General features: G+C 50.3%; 1 protein-coding gene across 3 annotated transcripts in view; it reads right to left on the reverse strand.

Annotated features, from left to right (window-relative positions):
• Positions 1-22,576, reverse strand: part of PHF14 (PHD finger protein 14) — a 2,413,061-nt gene that overhangs the window by 1,384,696 nt on the left and 1,005,789 nt on the right. The window lies entirely within an intron of this gene.

A 22,576-nucleotide genomic window follows, 5' to 3' on the forward strand; every position in this document is an offset into this window, starting at 1 on the left:
CTTTCACGACTTTTGGCATGCTTGAGGCCTTCACCTTGGTGGGCGGGTCACTGCCTCGCTCCCACTCGGCTACTTCCGTCGGGATTGACCAGGGCTGCTCCAGAAGCTTACCCAGGATCTCTGACTTTCTTTTCCCCGAGCCAGAGCGTTGGCTCGTGGTTGATGACGTTGGTGAAAGTGCGCCCTGCCTGGCAGCCGAGGAGCCTGACCGTTCGGCGCTCCCAGTGCTAGCGGGCTCGCGGTGCTTAGCCTTCTGTTGGGCCCCCGTCACCGGAGCGCCCTCAAAGGACTTAGAAGACTGCTCGGACCTCTTCTTCTCACCTACCGCTGGGCTCTTCCCTTCCAGCCAGTTGGTGAGGCAGATCCGCCAATCCCTCATGGTCCGCTCCGACATGTTTTTGCAAAACGCACAGTCCTTCTCCACGGGCGTTTTGTCTTCGTGAAGGCAGTAGAGGCATCTAGAATGCTCATCCTCCTTGAACACATTCTGCAATCCGCATCCAGGGCAGTTCCTGAACAGCTTGGATCCGACCGTCGAGCTTCCTTTGTCCTGGGCCATGTCCACGGGGTAGGCCTCATGGTCTCTTGGAATCCTCCAAGAAACGTACTCTATGAAAACTTCACCCTTGAGAGGCGTAGAAAGTTCCAAAACGGGTCCCCATTAATCGGAAGTAGAAACGGTGGAGCTTGAGGCTCGATTGACCGAACAAATGAGATTAAACTCTTTAAAAATTGCTAAAACACAGTAAAAGCTCGATAGCTATAGCACGAGGACTACAAACATTTGAACGTGCGGTAAAAATCTGAGGATGGCTGCCAGGGGAGGGGTTTGGGGAGGGGGCAGTCATTGGCTGGGGGCAGTATGACCCAGAAACCAGTGATTGATTAACTACTAAGAAAGAGATCAGAAACGAAACTGATACTGATTTTTTCTTTACCAAGGATACCCAGCCCTGACGACGGGAAATATTCATGAGCATGTGAATCCATGCCAGACCCCATGTGGAGAAAGATCATTCCTTCTGGGGTGGCAGAGAAACTCTAGGCCCGGAAGTCGTCTCCACTGGGGTAGCCTCCACAAGCTTCGCCAGGACGGTCACGACTCCTTTAATCAAGGCCTTCGCCGGGTGTATCAGGTCCTTCACGACCTTGGGCGCGTCTGAGGCCTTCACCTTAGGGGGAGGGTCACTGCCTCGCCCCCCCCCCCCTTGGCTTTCTCCGTCAGGATCGACCGGGGCTTTTCCCGAAGCTTACCTGGGTTCTCTGACTTCCTTTCCCCAGAGCCAGAGCGTTGGCCTGTGGATGACGGCATTGGTGACATCGCGCCCTGCCTGGCAACCGAGGAGCCTGCACCAACGGCAATCCCAGTGCCCGCGGACCCGCAGTGCTTTGCCTTTTGTTGGGCCCCCGTCATCGGAGCGCCCGCAAAGGTCTTAGAAGAATGCTCGGACCTCTTCTTCTCACCTGCTGCTGGGCTCTTCGCCTCGAGCGAGTTGTTTACGACGGTCCTTCATGGTCCGGACGGACATGTTCTTGCAGAACGCACAGTCCTCCTCCACGTGCGACTTGTCGGCGTGTAGGCAGTAGACGCACCGTGAGTGCTCGTCCTCCTTAAAGACGTTCTGCAGTCCACATCCTGGGCAGTTCCTGAACAGTTTGGATCCAGTAGGCGTCGAATCTCCTTTGTCCTGGGCCATGTCCGAATTGGAGTAGGCCTTAAAAGTCTTCCGGAATCCTCCAAGATGTGTAATTAGATGATGATCCACCCTTGAGGGGTGTAGAAAATTCTGAAACGGGTCCCCGTTGATCGAAAGAAGAATCTGTGGAGCTTGAGGCTCGAAGTGACCGAAAAAATAAGAGTAAACTCTTCAAATAACGCAATATGCAGTAAAAGCTCGAGAGCTACAGCACAAGGACTCCCAACACTTGAACGTGCAGTAAAAATCTGAAGATGGCTGCCAGAGGAGGGGCTTAGGTAGAGGGCAGTCATTGGCTGGGGGCAGCATGACCCAGAGACCAGTGATTGGTTATTAGTAGAAAGACAGTTCAGAAACGAAACTGAAACTGATTTTTTCTTTACCGAGGATTCCCAGCCTGCGACGGGGAATATTCATGAGCATATGAATCCATGCCAGACCCCATGCTGGAGAAGCTAGCTATACGTAGTGAATACACTGCAGGCGGAGCCGCCAGCCGCCATTATATAGAAGGTGGACATTAAATTTTAGTAAGTTCAACTCATGAAGAACCCGGATGAGAATTAGCTGGGAGCATGAAGGAATCGAGAAGGGCTGTCTGGCCTGGTGTCAAGGCTGGAGCTGCCAAAGAACTGGTTATCAATCCTTGAACAGTGAACGCGAGACACTGAATCATGTCTTGTTGGAAATTTCCAAAAAGAGCAATAAAAATTGCCTGAATGCGTGATTTGGCTGAATTTCAGCTATTCAAAAATTCCGAACGGCTGAAAAGTTCGACCAAATCCCGCATTCAGTGCTGGAGGCTGCAGGGTGTCCCGCGCACCCTTGCTCACTATATTGTTAGCAGGGATTGCTGGGGTGTCCCGCGTAGCTGTCCCCCAAAAAAAAAGAAACAACCCAGCAGACCCGCTTCCCGTCCCGATCATGGAAGTGAAAGGGAACAGGCGTTGCAGGGACCAGCGAGTCGGAAGCATGGTAAGTAGGGGGACAAGTTGTGTTGGGGGTGTTGATAAGGGTGTGGGCCAAGTCCGAAATGTTCAGGGGAGAAGACACCATAGGTTATTTCGAAAAAACAATCTTCAGTCTTTTCTCCCTCGAACATTTCTAACTCAGTCTTTCAACCCCGATCCCCCTTGTTAAGGTGCAAAGAAAGAACACCATGTGTGCCAAGTTTTATTCATTTGAGACAATTAAATTCTGAAAATGGGTCGAATTGCGGTCTCCAGTCACGTGAGTCAAGGATGAAAATAGAAATTGGACATGCCGTTCCAGAACTACGATACCGCGTGCAAGTACGCACCGATATTCTCAGAGGCACGGATACTTTCAAGGCCAAGTTCAAAGACAATCTTCAAGGCAGAAGGCCTGGGGTATGAGCTTATGTGCCACTAGTGAGCCGAACATTCTAGAAAGGCACGAGGGTACCAACCAATTGTAGAGGGCCATATAACGAAGGCCTTATAGTTTTAGAGCCAATGATGTACTGTGTATCGAATAACTGATGAAGATGACTTGCAGGCATGAGTTGTCCAACTGGTTGGGGAGACCCAATCACAACCTGACCCCTTATTGAAAGTATACTTAGATGTTCCCCTGGAGCCAACCACACCCCCACGTAGGTTTTCGCTCATTTGCCACATAGTAAAACGTCAAGTATGATGAATTTTCACTATAAATGTATGATTGTTTATGAAATGCTTTGAGAGAATGCTGTGCGACGTCTTTTGTAACTCCGTTTTAGGCAATTGATATTAAAACAGTAAAAAGACTTTGCCATCTTCCTGAGTTGGTTTAATTATTTGGTGTAAAAAGTTACTCTGCATCCCATCTACTGCATGATACGCTATCCGCCAAGGGCCCCGAGTTCACGTGGCAGCATTATCCAATGGTTTCATACCCATCGATCAGTTAGCTCCAGAATTTCGGATGATCAGACATCCTCTGCCATCTAGCCGGAAGATCGCAGTGTTTCCCGTGGACAGCGGCCGAATAGAAAATTGCAAGACGAACCGAGACACTGGGCAGGGTCCCTCTTTGACGAAATCCCTGTCTGGTTTCCATGGGCACTCCGAGGATAGAAGGCAAAAGTGGTCAGTTGAAGGAGATGACGATACCAAAGGCATCGAGTCAAATAACGACAGAATGGTGAGTCGACTGAGGGGAATGGCAAATTAAGGGGACGGGGGTTGTGGTAATTTAGAAGTAACAAGAAATATTATGTGGAGATAGGGATAGAAGCGCGTAGAGGCTTGGTTCAAGAGAGCTCCAGAAAAAGAGGCCTCACACTGCAGCGAGAGTCAATAGGCTACGTGTGAACAGGTTCACATAAGAAGACTATTTAAATCCTGTGACAGGATATTTGAATAGAGCCGAGGTGAAAAAAGAGTGATCACAGGGTATTTCTAGTAAATGTGTAAAATCGACTGATCTGTTTGCGTTATGTGCGGAGTTAAGGTGTTGAAGAGTGACAAAAGTTGTGAAGGAATTGAAATGAAGTTAAAGAGCTAAAGGGACTACCTAAGGAAGTGGTTGGTACCAATCCAGCGATAGACAGAGAAAATTGAAAAGGTAGGGTGCTTGAGTGCGGTTGTTGGAGCGCGCTCATATTTGTTGTTTTAAACGTATTGAAAAATTGCTGAAAGTATTTTATAAAATCTTTCAAGTATTGACAGTCAATTGAGACTTGTCACAATGGGAGACATTCCTCTGATGCATTTGTGTAGGACACTGCCAAAGCACATGCCCAAGCTCAAACAATATAGTGCAGAATGGGTGAAAGGCAGAGCAGATAAGATATTCATGCCGTGGCCACAAGGGGGAATCACTGTCAAAAGCAGTATTGCAGCTCCCTCCCGACAAAAGCAGGAGCACAGATCCCTCTGAGTCAGGGGACTCTCGAGCAGCAGCACACAGGGACATCACTGCGGTGCCTAAAAACAAGGTTCCTGCCACATCAGAACGGGCAGAGAGGTGGTGGGTGCACGCTTCGCCGTTCCACTGCGGAATCAATGACGCTCCAAGCTAGGTGGCTCCACAGCGGGTGCAGGCAGAATACGGCACGTATAGTGGTTTGCGTGCCCCACACTTGTCTGGTCACCAGCAGCAAGTCCACCCGCTCCCACCCCCCCACGTAGGAAAAGACACAGCCAATCCAGCAGGGCAGCACCCAGGTGAGATACGATCATCCCGGGGTGCAGGCTGCAACTGTTAGCACCAGAGCGTCTTAAGATCCCATCCCCCCGCTTTGGAGTGAGCATCTGGAACAGGGCACGGATCACCACCCGGCGGTGCACCTTAAGTTTACAGGTGTGCAGCAGCATTGTTCAGTCAGCTATCGTCGGCGGACCGCAGAGGGACACAGCTACACTGACATTATTACAGAAAAATAGCCACTCTCCTCTGCGGGTGCGCTCAGTTAAAGCATCACCACTGGGCCCAAATCTCATCTTCCTGAGTTGGTTTGATTATTTGGTGTAAAGGGTTACTCCCATCTACTGCATGACACGCTATCCGCCAAGGGCCTTAAGTTCGATTCACAGCAGTAGAGGCAACGGCGTGAACGCGTACAGGAACAGGCCTTCCCAAGAGCTGGAAAACACGTCCCTCCATGCTCCCAGGCTGGTGGAACCTGCTAGCGAATCTGTGGCATTTGGAGTTTGTCACCGTCGCAAGCAGATCGATCTAGGGTCTGCCCCACCTGAGCAAGAGGCTGTCCACTTGATCCCGCCAAAGCTCCCACTCATGGCAAGAGCGCAGCTCCCTGCTTAGGGAGTCGGCAATGGTGTTCTTGACTCCCGCCAGGTGAAAAGGAATGAGAAACTTCCCCGGGGCAACAGCCCAGTCCCACAAGTCCTGCGCCTCTCTGCGGAGCGCTGGGGATCTGGTGCCCCCTCCTGCTTCCTGATGTAGAATATCATGGTGTTACTGTATGTGAAGACCCTCACACCCTGCCCCTGAGGGATGGAAGGAACGACTTGAGGGCCCAGAACACTGCCCGTAGATCCAGCACATTGATGTGGAGATCCCTCTTCTCCAGCAGCCGCAGGCCTCTGGCGTGGAGACGTCCAGTGTGGGCTCCGCAGCCCTCAAGGGAAGTGTCAGTGGTGACCATCTCCTGGTATGGGGGACTCTGGAAATCCGTGCCACCGGCGATCTTGGAGCACACGCCCCACCACCTTATCGCTTGACTGAACTCCTCATCGAGAACAATCCTGTCCATGAAGCTTCCGGACACTTGGACCCACTGAATGTCCAAGAATTCCTCGAGGGGTCGCATCCACAAACTGCAGAGTCTGATCGGGTAGATAAACGACATCATGCCGAGCAGGGACTTGATGGCCCGCACCGTGGAAACAGCTGGTGCACCTTGCCCAAAATGGCCACAATCTTCTCCTCTGAGGGGGCCGCCAGGCAGGAGACTGTTGAGCCTGGACCCCGGACCGCAGGAACAGAGCGTCCTGCGATGGAATCCAGCAGAACTTCGGATCATTCATGGAGAATCCCAGATCCATCAGTAGCCGGGTGGTGCTATCTGTGTGGTCGACAGCGATTTCCCTTGACTTGGTCCGGATGAGCCAGTCGCCAAGGTATGGGTACACATGTATCCCTTATAGACGTAGATTGGTTGCCACTGGTGCCAGGCACTTCGTAAACACCCTGGGCGCCGACTTCAGTCTGAAGGGAAAGGCCTTGAATTGGTAGTGTTTGCCCTGTACAACGAAGCGCAGGAACTGCCGATGCTTCTCGTGAATGGGGACGTGGAAGTAAGCGTCCTTTAAATCCAGTGACATAAGAAAGCCCCCTTCCTCCAGTTGGCCGAGCATATGCTACAACGTGAACATCCTGAATTTTTGGGACTTTAGGAACTTGTTTAGTCGCTGCAGGTCAAAAATGGGCCTCCAGCCCCCGGTCTTCTTTTTTACTAAGAAGTATATGGAGTAAACTCTGGTGCCCCAGAGTCGCTTTGGAATCCGCTCTATCGCCCTTTTGTTTAGCATGGCCCGAACTTCGGCCGGAGCCGAGGGATGTGTTGCTCCTGTTGGGCCACCAGTAGTATTTGCGGACACTTCTGCTGGAATTCTAGAGTGTGTCCATGGGCAAGCGCATCCAGCACCAATCAGTAGGTGGAGATCATCTTCCACTCTTTGGCGAAGCCCGCAAGCCGGCCTCCCACTGTGGTGCATGGGTGGGGGCCCAATGTCCTGGCCGGTTCAGCCCTGCTTCGGGGCCTGTGTGCCACCTTGCTATCGATGATGACGATGGCGGCCACCTCTGAAAGCCTTGGAAAGACCCCTGTAGGTGTCCTGGGATGTAGAATCAGCGGGTTGACGATAAAAGAATGATTTGCCGCTGAAACCCTTCAACAATCTGCCGGATTTGCCTCCTGAGGCACGAAAGGAAGGGCGATGTTGGTGAAGCGTGCCTAGGGCCCAGGCCGTCTCCATGCTGTCTTGATGGCCTGCAACAACTCATCGACAGCCTTCCCAAAGAGATTGTTAACGTTGAAAGGCATGTCCAGGACCCTCGTCTGAACTACCTGCCGAAAGTTGGTGGCTTTCAACCAGCCAATGTTCCGCATCTGGCTAAACCCCATGTCTGCAATGTCCAGGGCCACTGTGATGGCATGGTGCAATGCCACTTCGCCCCCCTGGAGGATGTCCAGAGCCTTGACCCGTTTGTCGTCGGGGAGGATTTCCAGCAACGGCGCCATCTTGTAGCACAGCTCCCTGTCATACTTGGCCAGGATCGCAAGAGCCTTCACTGCCTTGACCGTCGTTGACACTGAGTATATAACCCTTTGACCCATGGCGTTCTAATTCTTCCCCTCGCTCTATGGGGGAAGGGAGACTGATAGATTTGAGGATTTCTTCCTCGCAGCCGCAGAAACGACAGAGTCAGGGCAAGGCTGCGATCGCAGGCACTTGGGTGCAGACTTCTCCACCAAGTACTACTTCTCCAAACTGTCTCTTTTCGCCGGGGCTGAGGCAGGATTTTTCACCAGCGCCCTCATCACAATCATCTTCCAGGAGAGGCACTAGTTTAGTTTGTTTATTTGTAAAGCACATCCGAACCCTCGGGTAACTGGGCGCATAATCATGTGTACAGCAGAGTAACATATCGTTACACGAGCATCATAGTACAGCAGACAGAGCGTACATTAGTCCAGGCTCTGAATGTTTACATACAAGAGTAGAATATACCGACAAAAGTATGTACAGAGAGCATGTAAAAAAGAAAAAAGTTACAGTGGCTAATGCGGACCGGGTTATAGGTTGGTCCTGAATAGGCTGTAGGTGGAGTAAACATTACTACAGGTGGAGAGCGGCGACTAGCCAAGTCATGTCTGTGAGAGTCTGGCTGTTTAGGCTAGTAGCCATGATTTTACCATGGCTCTGAATGGCCAGAATACGGCTTCTGATCTAATTGTAGTGGGGAGGGCGTTCCAACATTGTGCTGCAAGCACTGGAAAACTGGCGCCCCCTGCTGTTTTTAGGTTATAATTAGGGATCTTTAGTTGGTGTAGGTAAGGTGTTCTGGTGGGTCTAAAGGGGCAGTGTCTAGAGAATTTGTCAGAAAGTTAACGTGGGGCAGTATGTGATAGGCACTTGTGGGTGATGACCAGTGTTCTTAGCTTAATTCTGTCACGGATCGGGAGCCAGTGGACTTCTTTTCTAACCGTGGATATGTGAGCCTTGCGTGGGAGGTTGAGGGCACATCTTAGTGCATTATTTTGCAGGATCTGGAGTCTGTTCAAGTTTTTATTGGTAGTGCCTAAGTAGAGTGTGTTACAATAGTCTAATTTAGACAATATCAGCGCTCTAGATAGGGTGAGGCAGCTAGAGGTGGAGAGGAAAGGCCTACAGGCATTGATCAATTTATTGGTGTATGAGGTAGCTGAGATAGTAGAGTTTATTTGTTTCTTTAGTGATAGGATAGAATCGAGGTATACACCTAATGTTTTAACCTCTTTGGAGACTTTTATGATGTTGCCATCAATGGTAAAGGATTGGTACCTTTGGTCCAGTTTGTTGAGGCGAGCCTGGGAGCCTATGATAAGCAATTCTGTCTTATCGCCGTTAAGGCAAAGACTGTGTGTGGCCATCCAGGCTTGGATTTCTAAATAGCTATCATTAAGCTTTGCAGCATCTTCTTCATAGCTACCAGTGAGCGTGATGAGGACCTGGGTGTCATCTGCATAATTAGTGTAGCTTACACCCAGGTCGTCAAGACGGTCAAATAGGAGCTTCGTGAAGATGTTGTAAAGTGTGGGAGAAATGCAGGAGCCTTGCGGCACTCCACATGTGATTGGGATAGGGTCCGCAGCCGCAGTGGGGGTGAAGACTCTAGTCGTCCTGTCAGACAGGAATGACTGGATCCATTTAGTGGCATTCTGAGAGAATGCAGCAGCCGAGGAGAGGTGTTGAGTGAGGATCTGGTGGTCAACCAGATCAAAGGCAGCAGAGATCCAACAAGAGCAACATGGCCAGTTTGCCCTCGTCTTTGGCGTCATCCATTTGGATTTTTAGATCCAAGAGAGCAGTTTCAGTCCCGTGCCTTGGTCTGAAGCCGGATTGTCGCAGGCCTAGGAGGTTGTTTTATTCCAAATGTTTTTGTATTTGGAGATAGGCTACCCTGTCCATGATTTTGAGAAGAAATGGGACTGTGGTGATGGGCCTGTAATTTGTGGGGATGTTGGGATCTAGGTTAGGTTTTTTGAGCAGGGGTAGGACCCACGCTTCTTTCATGTTGTTGGGGACCAATGAGTTTTTGAAGGAGGAGTTGATCAGAGAGGTGATGAGAGGGGCTAACTCATTAGCACCATCTTTGATGACGGATGCTGGGCAAATGTCACCTTTGCAGTTGGATGGTTTGAGGCTGGCGATTATCTTGATTACTTCCTCTTCTGTGACTGGTGAGAAGTGGAAAGATGGGCAGATAGGGGTAGTGTGGTTAGTTTTGCTGCTGGGGTTCTGCTTGAAGGCAAGGCTAGCTTTTTTGCTTCTATCTTGGTTTGTAGGAGGGCAATTTTGTTAGCGAGGGCAAGCTGGATATCGTTACACCAAGCCTTGTCTTTTATGCAGTCCTCTGAAGGGGGCAGTGGTGATTCAAGTTCTTTTAGTATAGAGAAGAGTTCTTTGGTGCCAGATTTGGCATTTTGTATTCTCAAGTTGTAGGTCTCTTTCTTAGCATTTAAGATGGCGGATTTGTAGGTGGAGGCAGCTGAAGCAAATTTGGAGAGAGAGGGGGCTTTTCCCCAGCTAGTTTCTGCAGTTCTTTTAATATTACGGAGAGCTTTTAATTCTGCTGAGAACCATTTGTTGGAGTGGGCAATAGTTTTGGCTTTTTGTTGTTTGAGAGGAGCTATCTGGTTGAGGACTAGTTCTAAAGTATTGTTATATAGGTCTACTATGGCTGCTGGGTTGTTTTTTTGCGTGGGTAGATTAGCTTTACTGATAGGCGCGTGAAGAGGTTTTAGGTTCTCTATAGTGATGTTGCAGTTGTTTCTGGAGATTATTTGAGTTAACTTTGTGGGTTGTGTGGTAGATGGTAAGGATCTAGGTAAAGAGAAGGTAATAGGATGATGGTCAGTCCTACCAGAATGGTCTTCCTTTTAGCCTATCAGCGCTTGTACAGGAACCCTTCCTTTTTGTTCTCTTCTGGCGTCAGCTAGAAGAGCTCAGACGCGCGGGTGCCCATGGAGTGAAATGATCCCACTTCGTCCGGAGGAGACGCGCTCCGTGGCGGGGAAACGCTGCATAGTCGCCCGTGTCTCCATCGTCACTGTGTCCGTCCCCGTATCCCTGGGGGGGCGGTGGGGGAAAAGATATGTGAGGCGGTTGATGTGGCGGCATGGGGTACCACTTCCTCATCTTCGCCAGTGGTGGGCCCGGTGCCACCGGGGCCGGGAATGCCATCGGCATCCTCTTCTGTATGTCGGACACCAGCGTGTGGAGTGTGTACAGGATGTCCAGCGACACGTCCCTGGGAGGTGGAGGGGCAGTAGGCGTGCTCAACGATTTCAGTCGTTGTCCTCAGCATTTCCACCGTCGTCATTCCCTGCATCCTCCGGGACCGAGTGAACGGTCACCATGTCCTCCTTATCCAAAGACGAAAATAGCCATGCCCTGGAGCATGGTATAAGCCTCCAATGCACCCCCCCCTTTTTGCGTCAGATGGGTCTGAGCTGGGCTCAGAGCTGGCATCCTCTTCTCCGGTGTCTTCACCACCGGCTTCGCCAAAGCCTCTCGCCTGGGAGGAAGGGCCACTCTGGAGGCCGTCGGGGCCTCCTGGGTCAGCCCCTTTACCCTTCGAGAGGGTGGCCGCCACCAGCTCGACCATCAAAGATGATGTAGTCTGGGCCACCTGGGCTTTACCCTTCGAGAGGGTGGCCGCCACCAGCTCGACCATCAAAGATGATTTAGTCTGGGCCACCTGGGCTTTCAGGGGTAGGTCGGAGACCTTACCCTGTGCCTTGGCCTTCTCCCACAGCTTCTCCGGGTTAGCCGATTTCGTCTTCGAGGAGGAGCTGGAGTGATGGCTTGAGAAGGAGGGCGATGGCGATGATGAGCATGCCCCGCTTGTCCCGGGACACGCTTGCGCGGCTACCCCGACGGAAACTGACTTACAGTGCTTGGCCTGGTCTTGGACCCCCCCACGTATGTGGCAACCTCAAAGGACTTAGAAGCCCGCTCCGCGGACTGGCCGGTCCTGGGTGAGGCATGCCCCTGCTTGCCGCCAGTGATAGAGGCCTTGGTGTTGAGCCACGCTGCCAGTCCACTGTGCCGATCCTTGATGGTGTGTTTGGTGAATCGAAGGCAAATCTCGCAATCCGCATCTTTGTGATCCGGATGGAGACAGAGGCACTGGGAGTGTTTGCCTTCCACAAACATGTTCCGCAATCCGCAGCTGGAGCAGAGCTTGAAGAGGGAACCTCCGTCCTTCGCCGCCACCGCAGCATGCAGTGTAGGCCCGCTGGCCATCTGGAATCTTCGATGAAAACCTGACGATTCTTGCCCTTGAGGGGCCACAAAAGATGCCTACAAACAGACCCCCACCTCCCCTCTTTCTGGTCAAAAGAACGAAAGAGCACATGGTCTCTATTTGACAAAAAATATGAAATATTTACTGAAAAAACTCAAAAACGCAGAAAAGCTCTTGGAGCAAAACACAAGGACCCCCAACACTTGAACGTGCAGTAAAAATCTGATCACGGCTTCCAGAGGAAGGGTTTGGGGAGAGGGATGTCATTGGCTCGGGGCAGTATGACCCAGATCTCAGTGATTGGTTTGTAGGAGAAAGACAGTTTGTAAGTGAAAGTGAAACTTTTTTCTTTTACCGAGGATTCCCGGCCTGACGGGGAATATTCATGAGCATGTGAATCCATGCCAGACCCAATGCTGGAGAACCATGGAAACAGCAGGGCCGAGAGAGTTACAACGGAACAGGGGTGTTTAAGGGCCCACTGGGTTGGTGCAAAATAATAGACGAACATGGCAGCATCGGGATGCCAAAAAAAGAAAAGAAATGGATGCTCAAATAGACCTAGAGTACAGACAATTTAAATTACTCACCGCAGTGACTAGCTTCCTCCTAGTTCATAGTCCCCTTCCCTCCATACTGTATGGGCGTCCCACCCTAGGGATGGGAGACAGAACATTTTTAACCAGAAAAAACATATTCTCTTTAAATTTAGATACGTGCAGGAGCGAGGCCCTGGGAGCATGCGCTCTCCTGTCTCTTCTGACCGGCGCCACTCCTCAGTCCTCTGACATTAACATTGCCTAATGGCACCAGTATTATTAAGGGGAGGATGGTGGGACGTATGGAGGAAAGGGGACTAGGAGTACGTTAGTCACTTCGGCGAGTAACTTATAATTAATCCTACGTCCCGCCCCCTTTCCTCCATACTGTATGGGTGAGTACAACTGAATCTAGCCCTGGAGTGGAGAGGTGCTCTTAGGAAAACAAGTTCCTTAACACTGCCTGGCCAAATTCTGCGTCTGACCTGGAGCCGGAATCCAAGCTGTAGTGCTTGCAGAAGTCCGAGGGTGTGGTTCATGTAGCCGCCTTGCTGATAACCTGCCACGGCACGTGCGTCTGGAACGCAACCGCTGTGACTTTAGCTCTGATTGCGTGGGCATGCACATTTGCTGGAAGTGGTTTGTGCTGCCGCTCGTACGCCTCCTTGATGGCCGTAACCATCCACCTTGCTATGGAAGCCTTGGATGCCTGACAGCCAGGCTTTGACCCACCGAAAGTGACAAAGTCTGATTTGCGGGCGCTCTTGGTACTGTCAAGGTAGCTCTGCACACGCCTGACTTCCAGACAGTGCAATACCCTCTGAGCATCATGCTCGGGGTCCGCAAAGAAAGTTGGTAGCAATACCTCCTCATTCAGATGAAAAGAGGATACAACCTTAGGTAAGAATGCAGTGTGAGTTCTAAGCACCACCTTGTCCTTATGAAAAGTAGTATAAGGCTCTAAAGCCATCAGCGCCTGGATTTCACTGATCAGGTGTGCCAAGGTAAGGCCCACCAGCAGGGCCGTCTTAATGGTACCTAGCTTGATGTCCGCAGACACCATAAGTTTCAATGGTTTATGCGCCAGGGTGCCCAAGACCACGTTGAGGTCACTGCCAAGTGCCTTTTAACCACTGGATTAGAAGATTAAAATAACCTCCTCCTCTGTTATGTTAAGAAGACTTCTACAGCGCACGACCACCTGAAGGTATCCTGGCGCTAGAGAGACGAGGCATACAGCCATAACCATAGCCTCCCCGCAACTAGAACAGATCCGTTTTGACAGCCTTTCTGAAGGCCAGATGGTTGGATAGAACTTTTCTGGCAAAAGGGTGCTCATTCCAAAGCTGAAAGAAGGAACACAGAGCAGGTTGGCAGCGGCGAAACGCAAACAGCGCTTAGGGCAGTACCAAGTAAACTTTGTGCAGAGATATTCTGCACCAAGGTCATGCAGCGCCCGATGGACGATGCATAAAGCCTTGAACCTAATGCTCTGGCCCACAGGGAGCCAATGCAGGGCCAGCAACACAGCTGAGATATGGGCTCCATAGGGCGTAACTTAGCGCAGCTAAGTTTTGTAAGCCCTAAAGTCGCAGGATCAGCCCCTTTGGCTGGGCCAGATAGAGGGGGTTGCAATAGTCAAGCTGACTAAGCAACATAGCAGCCAGCACTGGTGGACAAAGGGTGGCAGGAATCATGGGAAGTACGTTTTTCAGTAGTTTAAGCTGAAAATGGTCGGCTTGGCAGACAGAGGCAACTTGGGCGTCCATAGACAGGGACGCTGACAAGACAACACCCAGGTTTTTCACCTTCACCAACTCCTTCGAGTACCTGTAGGCTTCAATAGCGGCCAAATAGGTGCAGCATGTGTCTACCTGCGAGGTGTGCAGGGAAGGATTGCACACTGTCCAATGTGCAGGTCAATGGATTGACCTCCCATGCTTCTGCCCAGTGACAAAACCTAGTCCACTTGCTTTTGTACTGGCTACTGGTAGAATCGATCATAGCCCCCTTTATAATGTCTAGGTTAGCTTGCGACAGCTGCAGATGCCTCATTCTGACTTGTTCAGGAACCAAACTGCGAGGGCTAACTTCTGGGGGGGCGGGGTGGATGACAATCTCTCATTGCTGTGAGAGTAAGTGTGCTGGGACTAGCAGAAGGTGCACCAGGGCCTGATCCGACAGAATGAGTAGTTTGTAGAACCATGGTCTTGCTGGCCACCACAGAGCTATCGGGATGATACGGAGGTGCCGGGCCTCCTGGATCTTGCAGATTACCCAGTGGGGTCTGTGTTAGGCAGAATTATTTGCAGTACCCTTTGGTAACACGACACACAATTAAGACAACAAGTGACAGTACAATTTCACCTTTGGTACAAGCCTGTACTACACAGTTAAAGTGGTAGCAGTAGCGGAGGAGCCAGACATCTCGAGTAAGTGAGCAGTATCAAATAGTTACACAAAGGACAGCAATGACTATGATTCAGGCAAACACTGACTCAAGGTTTTCAAGTAAAAGAATATACATTTATTTCACTCTTCAGTTGTATAACATTACACTATATAAGCAGTCTAAACATCACTCTTTTAATACACCACACCACTTCCCTTAAATTCCAGACAGCTTAAGCTCACAAAATGAAGTGGGAGAAAAATGGCAATCCAGCAATTTAAAAGGCAGGGAAAGACAAATGTTAACAGAAATGGATCCACACCAACAGGTTAATACTCAGGGCAAGCAAACAAGAGAGACTACAATGATAAAATCAGATAGAAAAGGCTTAGGGCCAAAGTCAATGGTTCAAAAGTCTTTTTCTCAAGATAATACAGTTCAGTGTAGTTTGCAGTAAAGTTTGTGGCACGGTTTCCGGACGAGGTTTGTTGGTAGAAAAGTTAGTTCAAAGAGGGGAGAAGGACAAACCCTCGGACTGAACGAAACGCACAACCGGATTGGCAAAGTATCTTAAAATGGAGAGGGAGCTGTAGCTGAGGCAGACGTTGCTGGTAGTTCCTGCAGGCTCAAGGTTCCTGAAGCGACTGTCGGACTGATCAGAAGTAGGAAGACTGGAGGATCCTGCACTACCCAGGGAAGAAACCAGCAGCAGAGCAAAGCAACGAATAAAAGGTGCGCTCCTTAAAACCCAAGCAGGGTCCGACCTTCCTGGCTATCTGGCCCACTGTCGCTCTATACAGCGAATTCGACCAGAGGAGGGGTCCTGCTTGCAGTTTGGGTGAACTGGTTGGTCCCACCAGCTCAAGGGAAGACGTTTCCTGGGGGATCTTCTCTGTCATCGGATTCTGGAGATTCAGACCTGCAGCGGGCTTCACCGGGCGGTTTAGTCGTTGTAGGGGTCCTCTTCTTCCAGTTCCTCATTGGTTCTTTCATTCCAGTGGCGACTCTGCCTTTCCAGTCCCAGAGACCTGCTTTTTATGCAGTTTTCCCCCATTCATAATGCCTGGCTGTCAATCACACAGCAGGGTGGCTGTCCTGGCAAGGACAGTCCCCTTAGCCACTCAAACAGGAGTGCGACTTGGGTTACCAGGGGAACCCATGGCAGGGGTCCGAAGATCCCTCCCTCACATCCTGCTTACCTAGACTTTCAGGCGCCTTAAGGAGGGCTTCTGTGCAGAAGCCTGCAAAAAGACAGCGAACAAAGGAGTCATGCCCGGTTTGGCACGCAGAGAAAAACACGAGAAAGACTTTAACAAAAAGAAATGGCGAATAAACCCAGCCGGAGCCAAAATAAAATGTATTTGGTCAAGTGGGTTTATGTTTGAGGCTAATACAATAGCCTAAAACAAGACCACATTTATAGAAGATAATCGCTGTAGAAAAGTTAGGGTAGATACCACTTCCACCAGCCAAGTCTTAATGTAAAGGGAGCGAGACAGTGCTCCAAGAGGCACAGACAAAAAGGGATAAGAGTTAACCCTTTCCAATACTCCATGGAAGATGGGTGTACTGGGTCAGTGGTTCAAAGTGACTAAGGTAAAGTTAATGGCAACTTCACCCTATTCTGGGGGACAGTAGTCAGCCCCAGAAAATGGAGTCGGTGGGAAGTCTCAAAGACAACCCTGTGTCACTGCACTGAAGGTGCTGTGTAACACACAAAAATATGAGGCCATGGAGTAGGTGAGGCTCCAGTGCTCAAGATCACACAAAAAGTGAAAACACACAGCAAAACACATGTAAGAGTGGGAAAAAGGCTCACACTCTTACCAGGTGAAAAAAGAAATCCTAGAAATCCAGCAAAGCTGCTGAGGTACTCAATAGGTTAGGGAAAATTCTCATAAATGGTTAATTTCCCTAACAGTCTGAGGAAAGGCATACTCGTTCATGTCGTTCAACTGGATCTGCATAGCGTCGCCCAGGGAGCCCCTGCCCTGTCCCTGCCAGGACGCGAACTAGGGGCACCGCCTGTTGAACCAGGTGGCGACCCCACATGTCGAAGAGCCCCTGAAGGACCTGTTCGGTCAGCTGCCGTTCGTAGTAGTCCGCACCCAGCCTGCTGAGCCTGTCCGCCTCCAGGTTGGATTTTCCCGGGAGGTGTATTGCTGCCAGTTGCATGTCGTTTACCAAAGACCACTCCCAAATGTCGACTGCTAGAGTGCAGAGGGGAGGAGACCTGGTGCCACCCTGCTTGTTGATGCAATACATGCTGGTGGAGCTGTCGGTCTGAATAAGAATCGCCTTGTCGCTGATCATCGGGAGGAAGGCTTTGAGAGCAAGCCAGATTGCCATCAACTCGAGCCAGTTGATGTGAGCCATCCGCTCCTGACAGGACCAAACCCTGTGGACACTGTGCTGGCCAATGTAGCTCCCCAGCTCTCTAGGCAAGAGTCTGTGGTGATGGTGACCTTAGGCGCTGGTTGACGGAAGGGCCTGCTTATATGCAGGTTGATGTCTGTACTCCGCCAGGTCAGGTCCTGGTGGAGATGATGTGGGATGCGGACCATCTCCGCCTAGGAGCCCTTCTCCTGGCTCCAGGAGGCTGCAAGCGCCTCATCCGGTGCCAGGTAGCGGGCACGGTGAGGAAACATGTCGCCATGATGCCCAGGAGGTGTTGGTACCACCACACCAAGGTCACTGCTCTGCTAAGGAAATGCCCTGTGGCCCTCCTGATGGCTGTGATCTTGTCACCCGAGGGGAAAATCATCTTAGAGCTTGTATTCCAGATGAGGCCCAGAAAGGTTAGACTCTGCGTAGGCTCCAAATTTGAATTCTTGAGGTTGATGGAAAATCCCAGCTCGTGTAGTGTATTCATGAGGGCGGAGGCGGTGTGGTGGACTGCTCCAGAGACCTTGCCCTGACGAGCCAGTGGTCTAGGTATGGGTAGATGTGGTGACCCTGAGCAGGGCTGCCATCACATTCATCAGTCTTGTAAAGACCATGGGGGCGGAATTGAGGCCAAATGGTAGAACCTTGTATTGGAAATGAAAACCCCTGATCCTGAACCTCAAAGAACCAATGGGGCTGGCAGATCGGGACATGTAGGTAGGCATCCTTCAGATCCAGGGAGCAGATCCAGTCTCCTGCACACAATGTCTCTGCTATAAGAGCTGGGGTAGCCATTGTGAACTTTTGCAGAGGAAGGGAAAGGAGGTGGAAAGGTCTAACACAACTGTCAGCCAGGTTGTTCTTGTGTATGGTGAAAATCTGTGAACAGAAGCAGAGGCCCTGCTGGGAGTCTGGGACTTCCTCTACTGCCTGACTCTACAAGAGTGCAAATTTCCATCAACAGAGTTGCAGTACCAATCTGTGGGAGCGCAGGGGGAGGAGGAGGAGGGATAGGAAGCCGGAATCCTGTGGATACTATTGAGAGGGTCTGTGAAACTTGTCCGCCAGCGTTGAGCGTGAAGGATAAGCCCCCACCGGAGACCATTGGATCCAGATGGCTGTGTCATGCTTTTTTGACCTCTGAGGCTGAGGAGGGGGACTGGAAAAAGCCCTTGTGAACCGCCTTGTGCTGCTTGCGCATGTGCTGGCTCAGGGATCTGTCCGGTCGCCTGGACCATCTCTCCTGGAAGCCCAGGAAGCCTATGAAAGACTGACCCTTGTCTGAACATTGGTGAGCCTGTCTATATGCCTTGAGGGTGGACTTAGTGAGGATAGATAAAGACTTTGCAGTCTGCAAAAAATTCTTCTCATCAAGTTCCTCGTCTGTAGTAGAACAAGTTACTTACCCCTGGTAACGTTCTTTCGACTGGATGTTCCTTCCACATATTCCTCATCTTTGACATGTAATGTCCAGATTCGGCTGCTACGGAGAAACAAAATGTGGCAGAGGGTGCTGTGCGTTGATGGTGTCGAGTCTATGTCCCTCGAAGGCCTACGTCGAGGGCGATGTCAGGGTATATATAGCTTGCGCAGCGCCTGTTGGCCTCAGTTCTGTTTTTTCTCTCCTCTTGCAGCAGAGATTCCCATAAAAACGGGCATGGCCGTACTCAGCCTTGGTGGAACGGATGCTGTAATAGTATGGGAAATTCGACTGAGGGGTAGGTTGGGAGGGCGACGAGGAATACGTGGGAGGAACATCCAGTCGAAAGAATGTTACCAGGTATAAGTAACTTGTTCTTCGAATGGATTGTGTCCTCCCACGTATTCCTCATCTTTGACAGACTCTGAAAGCAGTATTATGTTTGGATGAGGGTGTAGAATTACAATTTAAACATTTTCAAGGTCAGAGCAAAGTACTGCTTTGCCAAACGCATCATCCTGAGTAAGGGAAGTATCCAGACAGCAATGTTTAGGAAACGTGTGAATGGAAGACCACGTTGCAGTTTCACAGATATTTCTAATTGGAACACCCCTTTGAAGGGCTGTAGATGTTGCTATGCCCCTGGTGAAATGAGCTCTCAAGCGTTCAGGAAGGTCTTTGCCTGCTAGCCTGTAGCATTCTGATATTGTGAGAATTATCCATCAAGACAAAGTCTGTTTGGAAACAGCCTGACCTAGCTTATGTCCTATGTATTCGATAACAAGTTGGCCATCAACTCTAAATGTAGACATTCTGGAGATGTAAAAGCTTAACGCTCTCATAGGGTCGAACCTATGGAGTCTTTCCTCTTCCTTACCAGGATGAGGTGGAGAATAGAAGGAATGACAAACAATTTTATGACTCAAATGAAAGTCTGAAACGATTTTTGGCAAAAAGGAGGGTTTGAACCTTAAAACAACCCTGTCCTTGTGGAAGACGGTAAAGGGTGGCTTGGATGAAAATGCCTGCAACTCGCTCACTTTACGTGCTGATGTCAGAGCTATCCATAGGATTCTCTGAAAGGTTAACAACCTTAGCGGACATGCGTGCAGAGGTTCAAATGGAACACACATCATGAATTTCAAAACCAGATTAAGGTCCCAAATCGGAACCTGGAAAGGAGATGGAGGGAACTCATTAGTGAGACCCTTTAGAAACTGAGCCACCAGTGGTATGTTGAAATGGGAGCATTCCTCTGAAGAGCGCTTAAAGATCGATAGCTCTACAAGTAGCCTTTGATGGTACCTAGCTGAAGGCCCAAATTAGCTAACGATAGAAGAAAAGATAGGTCATCCAGTGTTTTACACAGAAAAGGATCAACATTCTTTTCTTTGCACCAGTTACAAAACGTAATTCCAATGGCAACAGTACAACGATTTTGTTGCTGGTCTTCTGGCCGAAAGCAACACCTCCACCACGTCATGTGGGAGGTCCCAATCCTTGGATCTCAGCCTTTCAGAAACCAAGCGTGAAGTTTGAGAGTTTTGACCTCTGGATTGAGAACCTGATCCCCCCCCCCGCTCTCGCAAGAGAAGGACCTCTCTTTGTGGAAGACGCATTGGAGTACAGATGGACATGTCCAGAAGGTCCAGGTACCTTGTCCTCCTTGCCCAATACAGAGCAATTAGGATCATTGGTTTCCCAAACCGTCTGATTACACGAGGAATGACAGGGACCGGAGGAAACGCGTACAGGAGTGGAAACTCCGAGTCTACCACAAACGTGTCTCCTAGAGCTCCTCTTGGAGGAAATTCCCTGGAGCAGTACAGTTCGCACTTCCGGTTGACACCGGTCGTGAACAGATCCACTTGAGGGGTTCCCCAAAGGCCAAAGATCTCTTGAAGGACTTCCTGAGCTAGTGTCCGCCGCCGTGTTCTCCTCTGTGGCTAGATGAAATGCTGATCGGGAGATTCCTTCTTGAATTGCCCAGTACCAGAGATGCAGAGCCTCTCTGCGCAGTGGAAGTGACCTTACGCCTCCTGTCTTGTTGAGATCGTGCATGGCCACTGTGTTGTCTGTCATTAACAGGACATTATTTCCCTTGACAGAGGGCAGGAAGGCCTTCAGCGCTAGTCTGATTGCCCTCAGCTCCAAAAGATTGATGTGTAGTTTGGACTCTGATGGAGACCGTTGGAGATCAGATCGTTGGCATGGGCTCCCCACCCCGTAAGTGAGGCGTCCATCACTACTGTTATCTCCACCCATGGTTGCCAAAAGGGTTCTCCCTTAAGAATATTGTCCTTGCAGGCCCATCACAGAAGATCATGTGAGACCCTGGATGGATTCTGAAGTCGGTCTGACATTTTTCCTAAGAACTGGGACTACTGTGTCCTTAGAACCCATTGAAGGGATCTCATTCTCAAACGGGCCTCCGGCACCAGAAAAATACAGGATGCCATGAGGCAGAGCAACATTAAAAAAAAAAAGAATCAAAGGCCCGCAGATACACTGGGCACACTGAAACTTGGTAACCATCTGAAGAAGTGTTGCACCCTCACCTCGGGTGGCAAGCTCTTTCCCAAGGATGTGTCTAGTACAGCTCCGATGTACTGGAGCTTTTGGGAAGGTGTCATATGGGACTTCTTGTAATTGAGGGAGAAGCCCAGTCTGTGAAGAGAGTGGCAGGTGACTGAGATGATCCAGAGCTTGTTCGGGAGAACGCGCCCTGATCAGCCAATCGTCCAGGTAGGGGTAGACGTGAATCCCCCCCCCCCCACCTCTCCTGAGATTCGATGCCACTACCGCCATCAGTTTGGTGAAAACCCCTGGGGCGGGAGGGTGGGTGGGAGGAGAGTCAGCCCGAATGGCAGAACTCGAAAAATGAAAATGAGAACTGCCAACCGCGCACCTCAGGTATTTTCTGTGCTTGAGATGGATTGGCACATGAAAATAAGCATCCTGAAGGTCCAATGACACCAACCTATCCTGGAATTGGAGGGCCTGAAAGATCTGAAAAAGTGTGACCATCTTGAACTTGTCCTTCCCGAGGAACTTGTTCAAGTATCTCAAGTCCAAGATGGGTCTTAGTCCTCTGTCCTTTTTGGGGATAAAAAAGTATGGGTAGTACCATCCCTTGTTCCTCTCCGCTACAGGTACTGGTTCTATAGCACCTTTCTCTAGCAGGGTTAAAATGTCCTGCACAAGGAGCAGATCCGGAATCCGACAAAGAGTGGTTTCCCGGTGGATTGTTCTGAGGTCATCTTATAAAAAGGAAGGCAATAACCGTGGACTATGGTTTCCAAAGCCCAAGCATCCAAAGTAATGTCTTGCCATTCTTGCCCACTGGTGAACTGTGGCTTAAAACATCAGATTGGTTTTGTGGTGGCTGTTGCAGAGGCCGATGGTAAGGAGCCTGCTGCTTGAGATGCTTTGCACCTCTACCTCATCCACCACAATCTTTGGGCGCTTTGACTGGCCATTCCATCTCGCCCTTCCAACTGAGGAGTAGTAGCGAAAAGATCTACCCCTTCAAGGTTGCCCACTAGGACAAAAAGGCTGAGGTTGCCTAATAGCGGCGCCTAAAGATTTGGCTGCCGCCTTTGAGGTCTGCAACTTCCCAAGGCTCTAGACAGCCTTGTTGTTAAAAAGATGAGACCTGTCAAAAGGCATGTTGAGAAGCCTAGATTGTACATCCAGTGCAAAACCCCAACTTCCTCAAACACGCAAATCTGTGCATCACAGTGCTGGTAGCTATGGATCTGCTGATGCTATCTGCAGAATCCAATCCTGATTGAAGGGACTCACACATGGCCTCTTTGCCATCCTTAATTGCTAAGAAGCCGTCCCTTTCATCCCCTTTGGGAATGTGCTCTGCCGCCATGGAGATACAGTCCTATAGAGTATACGAAAATTTTGGAGTGGAGTGGAGTTGGCAGATTTCAGTGCTATACTCCCTGCAGAAAATACCTTCCACGCCCATCCATCTACGTACTTGTCATCCCCATCAGGAGGGATGGTAGGGTACGCTGCCTGTTTTGAAGTAGCCGTAGCTGCCTGCACCACCAGACTCTCCAGAGTGGGGTGTTTCGACAGGTAGTCGGGGTCGCTACTGGAGGGGTGGTATTTTTTTCCGCAGGTTCTTGTTGACTGCCGGTCTAGACTC

Source organism: Ambystoma mexicanum, chromosome 2q (assembly GCF_040938575.1).
Source record: "Ambystoma mexicanum isolate Mex_15411 chromosome 2q, UKY_AmexF1_1, whole genome shotgun sequence".
NCBI lineage: Eukaryota > Metazoa > Chordata > Amphibia > Caudata > Ambystomatidae > Ambystoma > Ambystoma mexicanum.